Raw genomic sequence first — 20,665 nt, forward strand, 5'->3', positions numbered from 1 at the left:
AGGGTCCATTAAGAGAACACCAGGTTGGGGACCTAGACTGTACTTGTAGGCCATTTGAGGAGGATCTCCTAGTGTCTGTTGAGCGGGGAGTGCCTGTAACCAGGCCTCCATCAGTTCTGGTGTCTGGCAGTGCCGCTCCATTTGGGAGGGTACAGAAGTCCAGACTGAGGGGTGAGAGGGGGAAAAAGTCCCCAGTGGGAGAACCAGTGGGTCAGGGACCAGTCGGAAGGGCTGAGTCCCCAGTGAGTGACCATGGTGACCTCACTTCTGTCCTGGGGGATCTTCCCGCGCTGTCAGGTGGACAGGGGTCGGAAGATCTGCGCCAGGCAGACTGTCACAGGACACATGAGTTGTGTGTCACCCTCAAGGGGGTACTATGTGAGTCCCCAGAGGTCCTGGCGTGCCAGGCAAATGCACAACCACAGGTTTTGGTCCCTGGGTTGGGAGACCAGGTTCAGGATTTGCCTGACCTGGAAGGAAGGACATCTGTAACCAGTGTCCTGACCAATATGGTTCCCAGAGGTACCCCTCCAGTAGGGAGGGTGCAGCGCTCTGGAAGGGGGTGCAGAGGGAGGGAGTCCTCGCCTCTGACCCCGGTACAACCTGAGGGGTTAAACCCTAGGTTAGGAGACCAGTTGCTGGAGGGAGGTCCTGAACTGGTAGGAAAGTTGTGTTCTTGGTTGTCTTGGTGGACAGGGTTGCCCCTGGAAGGAGGGCAGGAGTCTCACCCTGGGGGTGGACTGGGCCACACCGTTGTGTTGGCCAGGTGGATACTGTCTACCTGTACAGGCACCTCAGTGAGTGAAGTTCTGGTGCACCAGGCAAGTGTTCCACTGCAGGGGTTAGACCCCAGGTGGGGAAGCCAGGTTCAGGTGTTGTCTGACCTGGAGGCTTTGGAGCCTAGGTTTGAGGGCCAGGTCTGGGGTGTCCCCCCTGACCTGGAATACCAGTTGCATGATAGCACCCCTGACCTGGTGGGTGAATGGTGCAGGATACCTGCCACAGGTGCCCTGACTATTCTAGAAGGGGGTACCGCTCCAGGTTGGAGGGTACAGAGCCCCAAGGAAGAGGAGGGCCGGGTGTGGGGAAGCCCACCCCAGCCTCCTGTCCAGCCACCGGATACAGGTCCGGGACTGGTGGGTCAGTGCCAGAGTGTTAGACCTGACCTGACAAGAGAGGGAGTGGACAAAGGGTGCCAAGCACCTGGGGCTACTGCCCCCACCCTCTGACGCCACAGAGGTTTGAGTGCCCTGAGAGGCATGAGGCCTGGGTCTCATCCCTGATCACTGTTGGTGGTCACTGTGGCTTGCTGTCGGTCTGTTGGGACACACCTGTGAGGAAATTCAGGTTAGGTGCTGCACAGGTGGTGTCCACAGGTGAGGAGAAGGGTTCCACATGGATTGGCATGGTGGACCCTGAGAGTATGGATAGAGTGATCCAACTGGGTTTTGGACGGCGTAGAACAGGACTGCCCTGCTGTGTGGGCCAGTTTCCGTGTTCTATCGCCTTAAGCAGGGAATACCATCGAGGTATCGTTTGGTCTACCCTGGCTTTAGGCTGGAAGGGGGTTGTGTTGGAACTGGCCCTTCTTGCAGGGTCATCCTCAAACTTTTTGCTTCTTCCCCCCTTATTTTTCCTGACCCGTGGCTGTTGGCAATAGGACTCTGCGCACTTTACCACTGCTGATCAGTGCTAAAGTGCATATGCTCTCTATGTAAATTGTTATTCTGATTGAATATACATGTTTGGCATATTTGTATCACCATGAAGTCCCTAGTAAAGTGCACTGGGTGTGCCAGGGCTAGTGATGACAAATGCTACTAGTGGGCCTGCAGCACTGATTGTGCCACCCACAGGAGTAGCTCTAAAATGGTGTCTCAGGCCTGCCACTGCAGTGCCTATGGGCAGTTTAGAAACTGCCATGTCCTCCTGGTAAGTGTCCCCACTGACCAGGCCTAACCCTTCCCTTTTCATGCACATTAGTCACCCCTATGGAAGGCCCAAGGTACTCCCCTGGGCAGGGTGCAGTGTATGTGAAAGGTAGAGCATGTACTGGTGCAGGTAACATGCTCTGATAGTGAATGGCAGCCATTTTCGTTTTTCACTATTGTAAGGCTATCTTGCTCCATAAATTAACATGGGGGATGCTGGCTACAGTGGTTAACAGCATTTCTTCCCATAGGAACAAGATAGGACATAAGTATCTAGTATCCCTGAACTCAGAATTTAATAACACATCTTTTAGGAAAGGTTGTTTTTAAATCCTGTGTTTGAGAACAGCACTTTTAGAAAGTTGCTGTTCTCTTGTCTGACCCTTCTGTGTGCCTGGGCCTGTTTGTGCATTGACTGTCTGGTTTGAGAGTGACAGGGGCTGGGGAATTCCCCAGGAGGCTGGCTGAGTCAGCCCTAGGCTGAATGACTGCATTTGCAACTTGAGTGGTGGGAGGAGTTAGCACCTGGGCCTGAATAGGACTGTGCCCGCCCCCCACAGTGCTGGCTCCACCCCCTGTGGTGCGTCTGATGTCTCTGCCCTGCACTGTGAAAGGAGAGAAGGAATCATGTCAACAAAGTGCTCCAGGGCTGGGCTTTCCCCCCACAATGCTGGCTCCACCTCCTGCTGGGCGGCTGAGGACCCTGCCCCTTACTCTGAAAGGAAAGAAGCAGCCAGCAAAACAAAGTACTCAGGAAACACCCAGAACTGGTTCAGACCGGGCTCAGGGCCCACATGCACAGAGAGAACAAAGACTTTAGGGGTATAAGTACAGGACCCCTGACAACAGAAAATTAGATCATCCTGGAAATCAAGAAGGAACCTCTGCCAAGGAGAAAGCTGAAACTGAAGAAGGAAGATTGTCCTGCTGTTGCTCTGCTGAACTGACCTGTTGCTTTGCTGCCAAGGAGAGGGGAAGGACTTTGCTGCTGAGCTGGGTCCTCTGTCTTGAAGGAATCTCCAAGGGCCTGAGAAGAGCTGGCTCCCTGTTTTGAAGTCCCAGGAACAAAAGGACTTCACCCCCAGCTTCCCTGAACTCTACTGAGAGAGTTCTGTCCTTCCTAGAGTGCTTGATCCAGTTGTGGGGCCTCTGGAAGTTGTACCTGAGCTGGGAAGCTGGAAATTAAGGTTGAGTGACTTTTGAACTGAAAAGTGTCGCATCGCTTGCTTGAGGAGCGCATCCCCGACAGTGCGAGAAGTTTCCCGCCGCTACGGAGGTCGAGATCGTCGCAGCGCCTGACGCCGCTGCCAGAGACGTCGCATCCTTTGTTTGCGGGACGCACCAGACCGGTGCGGGAGAATCGAACATCGCTGCGAGTATCGTCGCAGAGCCTGTCGTCGCTGGGTGAGATCGCCGCACCGCTTGCTTGCGGACCGCATCACGTCGCTGCGAGCATCGTTGCAGAATCAACGCATCGAGGAGCTGCGAGGAAGAGGATCCCCGCTGGACCGCGCATCGTCGCCCCGGAGATCGTCGCAGCCCCTACGAGATCGTTGCATCGTGCCTTTGCGAGAACAGACTTCCTACGGAACCTACGCACCGGAATCCATGCAAGTGGCCTTCCTCCCCATACAGACCGGATTCGTCGCAACACGCCCGCTGCTGCAGCGGGGCTGTCGCATCGCCTCCCCAGGGTCTCAGGAGCAACGCATCGCTTGTTTTCCACCGCACCAGCTTCTGCTTTTGGAACTTTGTTGCATCTAAAAGGTACTGTGAGTAAACGTGACGCAACTGTGAACTTTTCACGCATCAGTAGAGAATTCTATCGCAACGTAGAGAATTCTAACGCAACCTTAAGAACTCTTTTTGAAACCATATTCTTGAACTGTGTATGTTGGATTTTTGTCGTTTTGGTCTTGTGTAGTTTAGATTAAAAATACCTTTATTTTTCTAAACTGTTGCGGAGTCAGTCTGTGGTGTTTTCACTGTGTTACTGTGAGTGTTGGTACAAATACTTTACGCATTGCCTCTGGTTAGCCTAGACTGCTCGTGCCAAGCTACCTAGAGGGTGAGCAGGGGTTATCTCAGAGGGTTATCTCCTTGCCCTGACTAGAAGCAAGGGTCCCTATTTGGACAGTGGTACCTACCTCTGCCAACTAGAGACCCCCAGATCTAACAGTCAGCATATTCTCTCTTTCTTTGCACATGTATTTTCATGATTCTCATTAGCTAGAGAAAGGCATATTGTTTTTATTAGATGGCTGATAGTGAGGCCTGAAAGAAAGAACTAGGTAGGGAACGCAGAGAATTAATGGTCGAAAGATGCCTTCTGTTCATCATGTACCAAGTCTGAAAGATGTTCACGGTTTAGAACTACAGTCCAAGTTTCGATGCAATGGGAAACGGAATGGATGTTGCAGACGCAAATAATGATTTAGTTGGTACCTGGCGGTGTGCAGGAGAGAAGGACGTTTCTGAATCTCCTGCTACTTCTAAATTGGTGTTCATATAGTTAGAAGAGAAAGATTCTCTTTAGACTTCGAGGGGTACAGACCTCTCTGCTTGCCTTATTCTAACACGTGTGAAGCTTCATACTAAACACTTATTTCCTTTTTCCCAAGACTTCTACGGAAGTCTGATCATATTGACACCTTCTATGCTGCCTAAAATGAAACCCTTGATAGGTTATCCTATATTTGACCTATGTTTGGAAGGAAAGTTTCTTTAAGGGACACTTGGTTGCCTTAATATGTTTCTTTATTGTTGTGGCTATCACGAATCTGTGTCTCACTTTATTGCAGCACAATTTACTAAAATATTTCAGCTTATCTGCTATTTTGCTGTATTTACAGAATTTATTCTTGGTTTGATTCAATACTGGATCGATTAGTAATCCAAAATAAAACCCTATAACCATATTTGGCGATTCCTGGTCCTTATTGTGGAGTCACATTCGCTTCACAAGCTAGAATTGGATTACTGATATCTTCTTCCTTTCAATGCTTCATATCAACCAACAAAGGTCCATACAACCAAGGGGGAATAATCTTTGACAACTTTGCCAAGAGGTTGCGTTGTAAGTTCAAGTGTGCTCTCAATGTCCAAGTGCAATGTGGCTATCAAACAGGAAAAAAATAACATGCATAATGCAAGAGGTTTCCTCCACCGACTCCTCATTTAACAGCAAGGCCTCATATACGAACATTCCATTTTATAAATTATAAATTGACAAAATACTGAATCGCAATTTTCAATTTCTTAAATGGAATTGACTAAAAATGCATTTGGTAAAAGTGGTCGCAATTTGCACACATACGTCTACCAAATCAATTGGTATTTTGAGACCCAACCAATGTAATAATGGGTCAGTTCACAAAAGTCTTAATTCAGTGGGTCATAATTTGACTTTTCTCATTAACATACATGAGAAAGGTAACAAATTACGACCCACTATGATTGGCTAAAATGACAGGAATGGTGGCTTGCGGGGGTCAGTAGACCACCATGTTTGGGATTTCTTTTTAATAAAGCAATCTTTTTTTTTTAAATGTAACCCGTTTTCCTCAAAGGATGCATAGACAAAAATCAAAAATGACACTAACTTTTTTTATGAACCACTGCCTATCCTAAAAGCGTTTTTGTCAACATTCACATAAGTGGAAGGATTCCCTTAAGGACCCCTTCCCATTTGCAAATGGCTCTCCACCTCTTTGGAGGAAGTGACAAAATATTGTGTTGCCACCAGATTTCGGTCGCAAACCATTAATATATACCTTACGCAATCCATATCTGGAAGGGATACCCTTAACCCACTCCTTCCAAATTACAATTCAGCATATATTCCAAAACCCAAATTGCTATTCTGTCACATTGCCAATTGCAGTTTGGCTTTTGTAAATACAACAATTCCATTTTGTTGTCAAGTCAAATAACTTTATTCGGTTGTTTAAAGTAACAACCATAAAAGCATTACATACAAAACATATATTGACTCATACTTACATAGAAGAGATAAAAACAGCTTAGAGTAGGCGAATTACAAAAAAAAGTTACAGGCAAAATATACACTCAAAGTATTAAAAGAGAGTTTTCTGGGAATATAATAAGGTTAGTATTTTACTGGAAATATAAATGTTACCAGTACTGTTATCCTTCCATACTGTTCCTAAGTTTTAGTGCTAATTTTAAAAAACTGCATACAAATAAAATACAATCACAGCTTAACATCTGAAGATAATAAAGTGCTGGTCTAAATTGAAAGAAATTACATTTTTTAAGACAGGGTTTTAGGTATAGCCTCCGTGGTATAATATAAAATGGACAGAAAAATAAAAAGTGTGCCAGGTCTTGCGGAGACTTTTCGTCGCAGCTGCAAGCCGGCAACACTTGTCCACGGTAGGATCCCTTAGGCACAGCCAGAAGTAAGTGAAATAAATCCAGCCGGAACCTTGTCAGCAAAAAACGATCATAGCTTGTCATCTGCCACGTCAAATACGGTTCCATGAGCAAGGATGTTTTTAATAGCGCATGTTTTCGTACACTTCCTTTCTTTATTTCACCAGCCTCCCTGGCTAAATACCTGGAGAAGATGAAAGCCTTCTTTACAAGAGTAACATCCAATTTCGTGATGGATTTTGGAGTCAAAAAGAGTTTGAGGCGCCCCATTTCATTAAAGCAATTGCTTAAATACTTTATCCAAGGGACCTTAAGCCTATTTTCCCACGTTAGTGCTGCCCTCAATATGAGCTGAGTAAGAGGTACATCATTATTTAGCCAGCAGTTTAGCCAACATACTAGAGGGTTTACCGCTATTTTATCACATAAAAATGGCATACCCAGCTCTTCGTGTACGGAAAAATCTGCTGTTCCCCTAGGAACCCTCAGTATCTGTTTAAGGAAATTATTTTCTACTATCTCCAGGGCTCCTAGTGGGGCATATCCCCATATCTCACTGCCATAGCATGCAGTAGCAACACTCTTGGCCTGGTAAAGTTGCAATAATGCTGTCATTGAACTATTGCCCATTTTTCTTGCAAAACCGAATATTGCTGCATTTGCCCGGGTTACCTCTCCCTTTTTTTTCAGTACTACGGGTCCCCAGTTCAGTTGATGGTCGAACAGGACTCCGAGATAGGAGAATGTTTTTGTTACAGGGATTGTTGCCCCATTAACATTTAGGCAGTTTGGCTTTTTATTACCTTGGCCAACCTTCATTACGAAGGATTTAGAGTTGTTTATACTCAAATCTTGAGATTTCATGAATGTAAAGAAGGAATTTAATAATGTTTGAAAACCGGTGGCAGTTCTGGACAAAAGGACTGCGTCGTCCGCATAAAGCAGAACCGGCAGTCCCTTTCGTCCGATATAAGGATAGTCTACTCCTGTGCTTAAAAGGAGCTCTTCCAATCATTTATATATAAATTAAAAAGGAACGGGGCTAAAATGCACCCTTGTCGGACGCCCCGGTACACTCCAAAGTCTCTTGTCACATTTAAATCTTGTGTGTACCGGACGTTTGCTCTCGTATCAGAATGCATGTCTGCTAACAAATTAATTAGATTCTGCTCTACGCCCAGTTTCACCATGGCGTCCCAGAGCTTTCTACGGCTTACGCAGTCGAAAGCCGACGATAGATCCATGAACGCCATGTGAATTGTGCCTTGACGGGCCATGGTGTACTTCTCTATAATTAGGTACAAATTCAGACACTGGGTGATCGTAGAGTGGCCGGATCTGAATCCGTATTGAATTGGGGATATTACTTTATTTTCATCTGCCCATGCGACTAATCTATTTAAAATTACTCCCCCCCCACTACTTTGACAACAGAATTAATTAGTGATATTGGTCTGTAGCAGAGGGGGCTATTACGGTCACCTTTCTTGAACACGGGTACGATGGTGGATACCCCTCACGACTTTGGGCAACCAGAAGACACGGCCGCATTAAGTACGGCGGTGAGGACTGGTGCCCATAGCGATATGCAGGATTTAAAAAGGTCCGGTGGAAGGCCATCCAGTCCTGGGGCCTTGTTACTTGTCAGCCCTTCAATTCCCTTTTCAACCTCATTTAATGTGAAGAGCAATTTAATGAGAATTCTCCTTAAATTTAACCAAAGTATTTTCTGCCTGAAGCTCATTGCTTTTAAAAATAGAACAAAAATGGTTTACCCACTCTTCCTCTGGGATATTTGTACCCACAGTAGAATTACTTGAACAATCAAACAGGGGTTTATTTATAATATCCCAGAACTTGGCACTGTTTCTCAGTGTTTCGGGATCTAAAAGGGACTCCCAAGCACTTTTCTTTACCTCTCTCTTTCGGGTAGCAAGGGATTTTTTGTACCTAGCACGCATGACCTTAATACGGACCGAGTCTCTGGGTTTAGTTTTCAATGCATTCTTAAGCTCACGGCTAGCCTTAGAGCAGGTATTATCAAACCATTTAGGATTACTACTAGCAATCCCTTTAGCTGGCACCATTAACATCGACCCTACTGTTAAGGCAACACCCTCAAAGTCTGCCAGAATTTGTTGCGATGATGAGACAGGTGATATACATAGTGAGAGTTCAGAACTGCACAGGTTATTAATAGAAGTATACAGATTTTCACAATTCACCATTGACCATTTTAAACGTCGCTTACCATTTATACACTTTATGAACCCACGATCCACTTGTGGCTTTCGCTGCTCAAAGAATCCCCCACCCATTTTGATACATATAGGATTATGATCACTATAAATGCTCAATTGGATGTAGAAGTCCAGAACAGTGTTGGCAAGGTCAGCAGACAATAAAATGTGGTCTATGTATGATCCAGTTGCATGGCCTTTAAACGTAGGAATGGGAAAAAGAGATTGGTCCGCCACCGTAGACATTGCTGAAATTAGATTATTTTCATTCATTAGCGTGTTTAGTTCTGTTCCACGCCGCGAGTGATCAAAGTGGAAGCCTTCCAGGCTGTTGCATCCCAATTGCTCGATAACAATCTCTCTGGGGTTTCCACACGGGTGTGTGTTAAAATCATCTACGATTAGCATTTGGCGGGGCAAATTCTCGGCATGTTCTCTCAGAAAATCACACAAAGGTTGTATGTTACAGTTACCTGTCTGATTCACTGCGTTATAGAAGTTAATCAGTGTGAAAGTAGTTTTACCCCTCCTTAGCTCCAAAACTTGAATGGTTCTATTTCCAGAATGATACTCAGCTTTAGAGCATATAAGAGCCAGGTTAACATAAATTGCCAAACCACCCTTTGCTCTACTGCTGGTTGAGGGTTCTGCTGGGATGAAAAAGCTTTGAAACCCCTCGATATGAACATTTTTTTCCACCAACCATGTTTCCTGGAGACATATTACCGCATATTGTTTAACTAGAGACAACCATCCAATATCGCTAAATTTATCGTAAAGCCCTTCAATATTCCATGATATTAAACTTTCATTACAGGGTGATGATGAACACAGAGTTTTAGTGTCTGTGTTTACCTTTTCAATTGGGATAACGTGCGATGGTCCTATACATCTGTCTACCTGGCTGTTGCATCTGGCCCGTCGCTGGCAGTCTTCCCGCCTCTGTCAGCCGCCGAGTCGTTAGGACTCTTGGGTGCTCTTAAGTCCGGCTCGCCGCTGGACCCCTGTCCGGCAAAGTTTCTATCTAGAATGGCGGAAGTCCTAAATCCACTGGTCAACCCATTACTCAATCTATCACTGAGCCAAGGCTTGGTCCCATTAGCCTGGAAACAGGCTATGGTGATCCCTTTGTTGAAAAAGCCTGGCTTGGATCCGGAGGCTTTGGTCAGTTATAGACCAATTTCTCTCCTGCCTGCCCTGATGAAAATTGTGGAGAAGCACATTCAAGCGGTGCTCTCCAAATTTCTGGAAGGGCATGAGCTTTTGCATCCCTCCCAATCAGGCTTCCGCCCCAATCTCAGTACTGAGACTGCACTTCTGGAGGTGGCGGAAGATATCAAAGGAGTTTTGGATTCTGGAGGTAGGGCCATGCTGGTCATGTTGGACTTGTCGGCGGCGTTTGACACCGTCCCCCATGATCGCCTGCTCTCGAGACTTTACGAGATAGGCCTCAGGGGGACGGTGCTCAGCTGGTTTGTGTCATTCCTAGCCGACCGCCGGCAAACGGTCTGGACCCCGCCGGATTCTGCTGTGATGCCGCCATTGGGTGTCGGGGTCCCTCAGGGCTCGATTTTGAGCCCGACCCTTTTTAACATCTTTATGACCCCTTTGGCGGCTCTGGCGGAGTCTTTCGGGGCCCGGATCGTGTCCTATGCAGACGACACTCAGCTCCTCTTCTCCTGTGAGAGGGGAGGAGATTTTAACGGGGAGAGCATCCGGGATTGCCTTGGGGCTGTGTTCGGATGGTTTCATTCGAGTGGCCTCAAGTGCAATCCAGAGAAATCGGAGGTGCTCTTCTTCGGGTGTGCGTCTGACCCTGACTGGCATGGCTGGTGGCCCATTGATATGTTTCCGCCCTCTTCCCCTTCTTTAGTTGCCAAAAATCTTGGGGTAAAAATGGACAAGGGTTTGTCAATGAGAGCCCAGATCTTGGGAGTGACGGGCTCCTGCTTTGGTCTTCTGAAGACTCTTAGAAAGTTCCTTCCCTTGTTATCGGAAGAGCATCGGAAGCTGACTGTGCAGGCTCTGATTGGGTCCAGGCTGGACTATGCCAACGTCCTCTACCTGGGCCTGCCGGAGTACCTGTTACAGCGCCTTCAGGTGACGCAGAATGCGGCGGCGAGGGCCATTTTTGGCTTAAATAGGCGAGTGAGGGTGTCGGCCCTCTTGCAGGACCTGCACTGGCTGCCTATTCGCAACCGCATTATTTTTAAGGCGCTGACTTTGACCTTCAAGGCCTTACACTCTGGAGGGGCGAAGTATCTCCAAAGGAGACTGTCCTTTTATCACCCGGCCCGGGCGCTCAGATCTGAATCACAGTTTCTGGCTGTTGTGCCGCGCGTCCAGAAAGCTCGTATCGGAGGCCGCTCCTTTGGTCTGCGCGCCCCCCAGTTGTGGAACGCCTTGCCGCTGTCACTTCGTGGTGCTACTAGTCTGTTGGCCTTCAGGAAGGGTCTCAAGACGTGGCTGTTTACTTTATAGGTCCCCTTTTGGTTTATTTTATTTCTTGCTGTTTTATTGTCGTGTTGTGTTACTTTCTGTAGGTCTCGCTGTGAAAGCGCCAGGATACTCTTTTTGAGTCGCTGCGCGCTATATAAAAAAAATAGTAACATAACATAACATACCTGTTCTTCCACGAGATTATATATTATATCAGCTTGAGTAAAGACAGGGTTATGCGTGTTTGATAAGTTTTTAGGTTGATCAATCTGGGCTGATGAAACAGTCGTCTCGGAGTTAAAACCATGCAGTACAAAAGTATTAACCTCATACCCTAATCCTACACCTTGTTGTATACAATTGTTATGATCAGGGGGAGACAGTGTATCAGGTAGTCATTCAACCCCTTCCAGCCCTCCCTGTCTATAGAAGGCGTCAAACCTATCGAAGATAGGGATGTTGTACTGGTTATTAAAATGGGTAGGGTATTGATATTCATGTTGATGAGTTTGATGTGGCCCTTCCCACCTTTCTAAACTAGACCCCCAATTGTTTACAGAAGCACCTGTGCCCCATCCATATGTTGTTCCATTCTGTACTGGCCTAGTGAAGGTGTGGGTTGTCTTGGGGTAAATCATACTTCGTTGTTTCTTACCAAAAAATTCTAGAGTGAGTGGGACAATAGTACCTCTCCTACGTTGAGGAGAGAGTATATTTGATAGAATATTGGGTAGTACAGCTGAATTCGTAAAGTTTAAAACTATACAATCACCATTAAACTTTTTTGGGTTTTGCCCCATCCAAGATACCCTTCTCGCTGACCTAACCTCTCCTGCTAACTGTTGTTTTCCCCGAGGGGCCATCTGCATATTACCCGACAAACAATGCAGGGCCTTACTTGTCAGTGATGAAGGGGATTCTATTTGGCCAGTAACCAAAGTGGGAACATTTGCCAGTACCAACACTAAGGGTGAGGCATCTTCTATAAATTGCAATAAGTCTTTTTCTACGCTTAATGTGGTCAATTCAGATGGTTTTGGAGGCGGATCTTCTCTTGTCACTAGGTGGTTATGGTCTATAGCTGGTAAATGTCCAGGAGGGTTGGTCTGTGCTTCATTTACACCTCCCTCTAACTCACTCGTGATATGTTCTATGTTTATGTTACCTAAATTTGTGACTATGGTTGATATATTTGTCACCTCATCCGCTATCTTTTTCTGGGCCACACCTAGTTTTTTTACTTCACAAAGTTGTGACAAAGGTTCTGATTTTAAGAATCTTAACCTTTCTGACCGCAATTTGTACGAGTGCCTACATTATTTATATTATAGGGCAGCACAGTGTCATAGCTATATACAAATGATTTTTCCAACCATTACTGTGTAGAGTCAAGATTTATATGTGCAAACTGCATGTGGACCAAAGTCTGAAACTTGCACATGTAGGATACATCCTCTATTGCAAGTCAAAGTTTGACTTTTAAGGCATTCACACAAGATTGCAGGAGTATTCGAGTGCCACAGATTTCCAGGAAGAAGCCAATGAGCAGTGGTAGTTGGTGAACTTTAAGGTGGTGTGGTATAAATACCAGCCTTGAGTTGAACCAAGTGAGAAAAAGAAGAGAGCAATTCTGCCTTCCACCAGCAAGGTTCAAAAGTGTCAAAAACATTTTGAAGAAAGAGGGACCCAATTGAGCATAAAACTTGAACATACTGTGGCAAAACTTATTTTTCAGCATAATTCCTAAAATTGGATGAAGAGATACATGTATCATGAACAGTTAAAAAACATTCAGTATGCATTTCAAATAGTGTTTTAGTCATGTACCCGCTTTTTGTAATCACAAAAAATAAATATACATAACCTGCAAGCAACACAAATACATAGTTATTTTGGTGACAGCCCCATAAACAATTGCACATTTGGAGTGTCATTCACATGTTGCATCAGTCCACAGAGGAGCAAACACAGACCCCTTTCTCGTCGCTAGTGTAAAACCTGGAAGGACACCAGGAACAACAAACTCCAGTAAGTATAAATCCATTTTATTCCGGCAATGGAAGAAAGTCCAGATTGTGAGTGCGGCAACCGCCATACCCTACTGCATATATACACCCCGCCCCGGATTAAAAAGATACTTTTTGCACCCTGCGATGCCACCAACCAGCCGAGCATCATTTGAAAATAGACGTAAGCGTCTGACACAGGTCACACTCGTGTCTACTTCAAACAATAACACTTAATGGCTATCATAGTATGTGTACACCAAATTGGGCAAGGGGTGACCACCCCCCCACTCCCTTTCACACATTAGCTTTGGTGGCAGTGTCAGTCTCATTGGATGACCCGACCAACAGACATTCACTTAATAGTGTTTCAAGGAAAGTGAGTGACTGCATTGTCATTGTATATTGTGAGAGTACATAAATGGATGTGCAAACACCAGCAGGGGTAGTAGCCCTTCTGTAGCAGCAATGTTGTACTGCATATTGACCCTCCAATGAGGTGTGGCATGTGGTGCAAGTAATGGAGAGGCAGCAATGTGAATCCACACATGGATGGGAGCTTATGAGCAGCACTTTGCTGGGTAGTATCTTAGTTTGAGTCCCAGTAAACAGGCTTCGGACAGCAAATGATTTGGACAAGAAAATGGCAACGTTCTGAAAGTGGAATTTTCAGAATTGTGACTAGAATTCCAACTTTACCATTAAGGAGGGTTTTAAATTACAATTTCTCAGACACCAAACATGACTCTCCTACCTATGCCCAAACAAAATGTTTTCACTTAATAAATGTAATATGCTAACTCAATGATATCCAATGGGAGAGGTAGGCCTTGCCAATGTGAAAAACGAATTTGAGAGTTTTTCACTATCAAGACATGGAAAACTTAAAAGTCCATGTCCAACTTTTTAAATACAAAGCACTCTGCCACATGGGTTGTTTAGGCCTACCGTAGGGATGACTTCTATGTATTAAAAAGGAATGTTTAAATTTAGGCCAGACAAAACATTTATATTGCGAGGTCAAAATGGCAGTTGAAACCTGCCCTCACAGGCTGCAATTGCAGGCCTGGGTCATGTTTTAGAAGGCTACTTAAGTGGGTTGCACAATCATTGATGCAGGCCTACTATTGGGATTTAATGCAGTGACCCTGGATACCTGTAGTACAACTTCACGAGGGACTTACAATTAAATTAAATGTGCCATTTAGATGTAAGCTAATCGCACCATATTTTATGATGGGAGCACAAGCATTTTAGCACTAGTTAGCAGTATTAAAGTGTGCCGAGGCTTAAGGTCAACAAAAACGAATTCAGTAAAAAAGGAGGAATAAAGGCAAAATGTTTGAGTGAAGACCCCCCTGACACTGGCAGGTGTAACCCAACCCATACCACATCTTTAAATGATCCACCACGTGGTTTGCATGGAGCCGTGGAGAGGGATTGCATGTTGATCTGATGCTGAGCTTTTGCAGCAAGAGCCCATTGAGTTTTAATTTAGCACAGGGTACTTCCCCTTCTACTTCTCCCACAGAGTGTCACACAAGTGCCAATGTGCTTCATGATCAGGGTCCCACACACACACAGGAATGGCACACAAAATTTGGTGGCTATTTGTTGCACATATAAGCAAAGGATGGCCTTTACCTTAAATAGCAAAATGTTTTTTTAGGGTTGCTGTCATTGTTCACAACTTGTAGGATGAGCTCCAAGTATCATTATGAATGATTTGTATCTCCATTTGATAATATATTGTGATACGTGTAAGTTCCATAAGTCCATGTGACTATTTGTTGGTACATATTTTCTCATAAAGCAGTGCACACTATTGAGTTCTGTTTCTATACATTTTCAGGACTCCTGTTTGTAGACATTTTTCTATGACCCATCATATGATATAGTTTTGCGGTCTCTTGTAGGGCATTTCTGTTGACTTCAGTTTCTTTCTCCGGCAGACATCTCAAGGTCCTTCTGCCCTGGCTAGCCACTCTCTGGGAAATATCCCTCTTCACTATTTGACTAGACTTGGATTTATTTAGCTCTTTGCGTTGGTACATACAAAGGGGGAACAAATACACATAATACAATTCATTCTTATGCACAATCATTCTCACCAATTGTCAAAATGTATCTACCTAACCTCAGGGGCATAAAACATAGCACCAACTGGGTCATTAGTATGAGGGAAAGCTGTGCTACATTGACAATCATGGCTGCAGGCTAATGCTACATCGCATTATCATCTTTTAAAACAGTTTCTGGTGATCGGTGTCTGTGTTTATGTCAAAACACTGAATTACCTAGGACATGTTACGTAGTGCTCTGTAGCTTTTGCATCATTCAGATTTCCTGGGACAAATTGGTGCTCACTCCTCAGATCAAAGAAAACTCGCATTTCTATTGAAGAGAGAAGCTAGATAATGTGGAAAATAAGCAATATGAAATGTGGAAGCTGGAGTTGGCAAGATATATTTACTACAAATTGATGTCTTTATTCAGTTTCCTTCTATGACCTACTCTCTCAAGCTATCTACCCATCTGCTCCACTTGTTGTCTGTTTTAGGTGGCTATGTAATTCGAACCAGCACCTAAGAACAGAGAAGGTTACAATAAGGTTCAATGGTATGCCATGGTAAGTATAGTCCTAGCCCTTTCCAGGCAGTAAAAAAGAAACAATACCCCCTCACCATGGGAGGATGACTCCTATGGCGAGGTGAAGCATTATCGCTTTTTATTTTCAAATAGAAAATCCCACTTTGGGGTTTTCTTTAGGGAAATAATGAGAAAACAGTTTGGTGCAAGGCTCTGTCATGTTGATGCAGCCTTGCAACAAAATGTTAAAAGCATGTATTCCAGCAGCCTGGTGGAGAAACGATATAAACCGGGCCCGTAATTCCTCCAGCTAACTTTATTTGAAAATAACAACTTTATTCTCTAACTTCTTACTAACCATACTTGTGTGATCAAAAACAACTGTCAACTGCATGATCTACTTGTTCATCACAGTTCTACACTTCTATTCATCATGGTGACCTGCATAGGGGGCGGTATAAAGCCTCTTTATCCAAACAGCAGCCTTTTATGGATACAAGATCATCTTCCAGAATGAACTGATTAAAATGGAATATTGAAGGCATACAACTGAAAAGTCATAATATTGTTGCAAGAATATCAAGGGACAAAACATCGAAGAGGTAAGTGCACAGAGTGAGGTATGGTTTTACTATTCTGAACTCTACATCTACATACATCCACATCTACAGCCTAGTGTCACAAATAATTTCTTATGTTGCTTCTTTTTTTCTCTAGATCCCTGGGTCCCACTCGGGTACCCTCAGTCTCAAACCTCTCGCAGATTGCCATGCCAGCTCTGTAACTGGCTGGCATTGTCCGATGCCAGCACAGCACCTGGCAATCTCCTTCTCCCACCCACGAGGATGTGGGCGGATTGCTGAAGATCTGTGCCATCCCTCTTCCAGGCTTTGGGGTTCTGGTATGGACCGTCGCGGACCGTGCAGGTACAAGCAGTGGGGCAGTGGGGCCCGTGGGGGGGATTGAGGCTGATGATGACTTGGGAAGATTAATGATTTAGTTCATTTTCCCTCATCGTCGTCTGTCAAAATCCCCGCACCTGGTCCCACCACCCCACCACTCTTGTCTGTACGGGTCACAGCTGGGTATGGATTCCCAGACCCCATCTAATACTGCGGCAGCTGCTGGGGAGATGGAGGACCTCAGGAGCAACTCTGAACTCTGATTAAAGGTCCCATGCACTTCTGCTCTACCCAATGGAATGCTAAAAAAAGATACGCCGACCCCCAGGCTTTGGCCCACCCTACGGCTTTGAAGAGGAGATTGCGGCAGAGTTCCACGTGTTACATTTGTCAGGCTGGTATGTTTAAATAGGCTATTCTTCCAAGGTGCATAACATGACCCTTTTGGGCCAGTTCTGAAGATCTTTGGCTCATTTTACTACTTGTAGTCAGTTGTAGCCCTTTGTTTTCTGTTTGTGAGCAATCCACACCTCAGCACAGACCATTCAGCTACAAGGCGACAGGCACAGAAAGGCCTTAGAGGTTTTAGGCACAAAAATGTTAACTTTTTGAAAGTACCTATTGCTTAATAGCTAGAAAAAAAATATTTTAACATTACATTGGATGTTAAATAACTATTACGTGAGTCCTTGAATTCCTTCTGTAGCTGCTACCATATTTAGCAGTTATTTAGATGCAACAATGTATCCCAGTGGTTCCTTATGGAAACAGGCAGCCATTATAGAGTGAAAATAGCTTTTGGAATATTTGGGGATATTTCACTGTAAGGACATATTTAACACTAACTTGTACCTATCCTACTTTTAAGTACCATGCATACTGCATATATGGGTAATAAGGCATACTTAGGGGTGACTTATTAATATTTAAAATGAAGGTTTAGGCCTTTCAAAGAGTTTTCTTTGACAGGTCAAATTTGCTGTTTAAAACTGCCACAAGCATGTTACCTGTGTACAGCTACCAGGCTGAGTATGACAGGAGTCTTTCACGCGCAGCCCGCACATGTGCACACACGCGTGTGCCAAAGTGTTCATATGTCACCAGCTCAGTGCTACACTAGCTGCACTGCATAGGCCTTATCTTAAAAGGCAGACACTGGTAGTAAACACGCTCAGTAAAATTGCCATGAAATTATCATGAGTGATACTCACATAGGGATACTCATCCAGCAAAGGTCCTTAAAGCGGTTGATTAAAAGCAAACAATCATTGCAGACCGAATGGGTTGACTCTATTTGCAACATTTTCTTCCTGTTTTGCCAATTTTGTGATGCAAACCTGACACAAAATCTGCCCCTAGATATTTGTCTTCTCACACTGAAGAGTACTCAACTCCAAGCACATCAGCAAATAAACAAACAGAAATGATGAAGAGCTGGATGCACCACTCAGCTAATTACAACATTTACAATGTGTGTGCACATGCAGAGTATCGCTTGTGATTAGGTAAGCATAAGCATTCAGGCTTCAAGCAGTATGCAGTACAGAAACCGGAATTAAAAAAACAGTTCCTGGTGGAATTCTTATCCTGGACTAAAGTGACCATTGCCTTCCCATCCAGCTTGTTCTTCCTAGATCTGTTAGTATCTTTTGACATTATAAATCCCTCTGCTTTGCTAGGAACAAAGGGGTGAGGTAAATAGTCTTAAGCAGGTTCTTGTTCTGGTCTTACCGTGTAAATAAATATCAACACGTAAAATTGGCCAACCCTCTATCTAGCTCCTCTGCACTCAGACAAGATGTTCCAAAAGGATATGTCCCTGCCAGCTCCTTCTGTCTCCTTAAGGAATCGCTTGCCCTCTTTCTCAAATGCTCATACATTCAATAACACTGTTTTTGTTGTTGAAGTTTAATATAGTACAAACTTGATGCAAGGGAATTAGTGCAATTTAAGTGGACACCAGATTACTCCATACAATATCAGACGGATTCTTTTTCTTAAGGCATGTGGCGGTTAAGTGATTTGTCCGGAATCACAAGATGTTGAGCCAATTCCAGTATTCAAACCTGCTTTCCCAGTTCCAAAGTCAGCAGCTCTGGAGATTAGGCCACATCTTCTCTTTCAACCTGCTTAAAACGTCTGCTTTGTCCTCTGAACTGTAACATTCAATCAAACCTGAATTAACGCTTGCTCTGTACTTACCTGCCACCTGTCATATTCTTAGGCTTAATTTTTTGAGGAAGAGGTGTGGCGCCGCGGCCAGGGCGACTGACTCCGGAATCTGGGGATCACGGTTCGATCTCCGGGGCCGGCGGCAGGGGTCTGCCCAGCACCATGTGACTCTGGGCAATAGCTCGCTTAATCTTCCCGACGGCCCCCAGCGCCTAGAGACCCTTACGGGTGATTGTGGGCTTTACAAATGTGGATTATTATTATTTTACACAAAAAACAAAGGGCCTCATTACGATGTCGGTCAGGACGCAACTGGCAGGCTGTGGGTTGCGCTCCGACTAACATCTGCTGCAGCAGTCCGACCACCGCATTAAGATGCACAGCGATCGGAAGCAGGGTGGAGAGACTGACTGATGCTTCTGATGGGCTCAAGGAGCCCGTCCAACCATCATTCGGAATGTAAATACCTCCAAATTGGCTGTGCCTGCTCAGGCACCACCCTATTGATTACAATGTCCCTTTCAGGCAGCCTTTCAATGGCGATCTGACTGCCATTGAAAGGGCCCAGTCCCTCCACGGCCTCTGCTATGAGCCCTGAGGGGGTACCTGTGGTGATCGCCCACACATCCATACCCCACATGCTAAGCACCACATTGTGCCTGGCACACGGTGAATGGATGTTTGAAAACATCCATTTTACCAATGCAGCTTGTGCTGCAGCCCGTAGCGCAAGCCGCATGGGGAAAAATGGATGTTTCCAAACGCCTCATGGGCGATGAAGATATTATAACTTTATTGTGGTTTTTATTGTGGCTTCAGCTGAATCAACAATATTGGTGTTCATAAGTATGTTTTGTCAACTACATCTCTTGTAACCCTTAATTAGTCACTCATACCTTACCTTCCTGTGCATTTTTATTCCCATTTATGCCATCTTAACACTTGTATTGTGCACATGCACTGTTTGTTGTGAAGTGTGTTGTCGCCTTCTGGGTCTAGTAAGTATTATTGGAAATTGCCATTTAAGTAACAACACTGTGCAAATAAGACTGACTGTCCATTAGGCATTTTGAGGAGATTCCTAAAATGCACGGTGTTGATTGAGAACCTTTCAAACGTGGTTGGTGAGTGATTTCTTGTTTTGTCCTTGATAGCATAAGTTACACCATGCAGGCGAATATACTAGTGCCCTTTTCAACATTTCCAGTGGAATGCATAATACATAGTCAGCATTGGAAAATATGTTTACACAGTGTACGCTTTAACATCTCAGTGAAAATGACTGACCAAGGACATAAAAATGTCAATGTTATTAAACTCTTCAGACACAGAAGTGTTAAGATTGTTCAGGATTTTACTACATGATAAACTTATGATGTGCTTGTTTTCATTGATGGCTATAAGATAATAGAAGGCGTGTTTTCGCAAGAAAGTTAACGTAATATTGGAGCATGCACACCTTTTTCAAGAGTTAATACAAGCAAAGGGTTAGGAGTAATGCGGCAAGTATTGGCGCCTCTAATTACAACGTAAGTGTAAACCAAAACAAGTAGTCAACGGTGCTACAGGTAAGAGGATAACCCCAAACCTCCAAACTGGGCCGAAGTCCTTGAGACAATAATACAGATGACCTGTGCACACGCAATTTGCATTGACCGTATTAATACTGTATGTATCACAAAAGCATCACAATCACAATGGACGAAATGATGTATTCTTTTCCATATGGTTTATTTGTTTTCCAGGTGCACAGCCAACACGTGTTTCGTCAGGGTGTAAACTAAGACTTCTTCAGGCCTATGAGATGTATAATAGCAACAAGTTACACAATTGTACTGGCATCCGATAAATACAGGTAGTGGCAGACTCATAAAATGTGACTATCGTGCAAAATGCACCCGTCGTGACATACCAGCAACCAGAGTGGTAAGTGTGCACATGAAAAGTGATAACCCGTCTCCTCCGTGAGTATTTCTGACATAATGCCAGAA

The sequence above is a fragment of the Lissotriton helveticus genome, chromosome 6 (assembly GCF_964261635.1).
Source record: "Lissotriton helveticus chromosome 6, aLisHel1.1, whole genome shotgun sequence".
Lineage (NCBI taxonomy): Eukaryota > Metazoa > Chordata > Amphibia > Caudata > Salamandridae > Lissotriton > Lissotriton helveticus.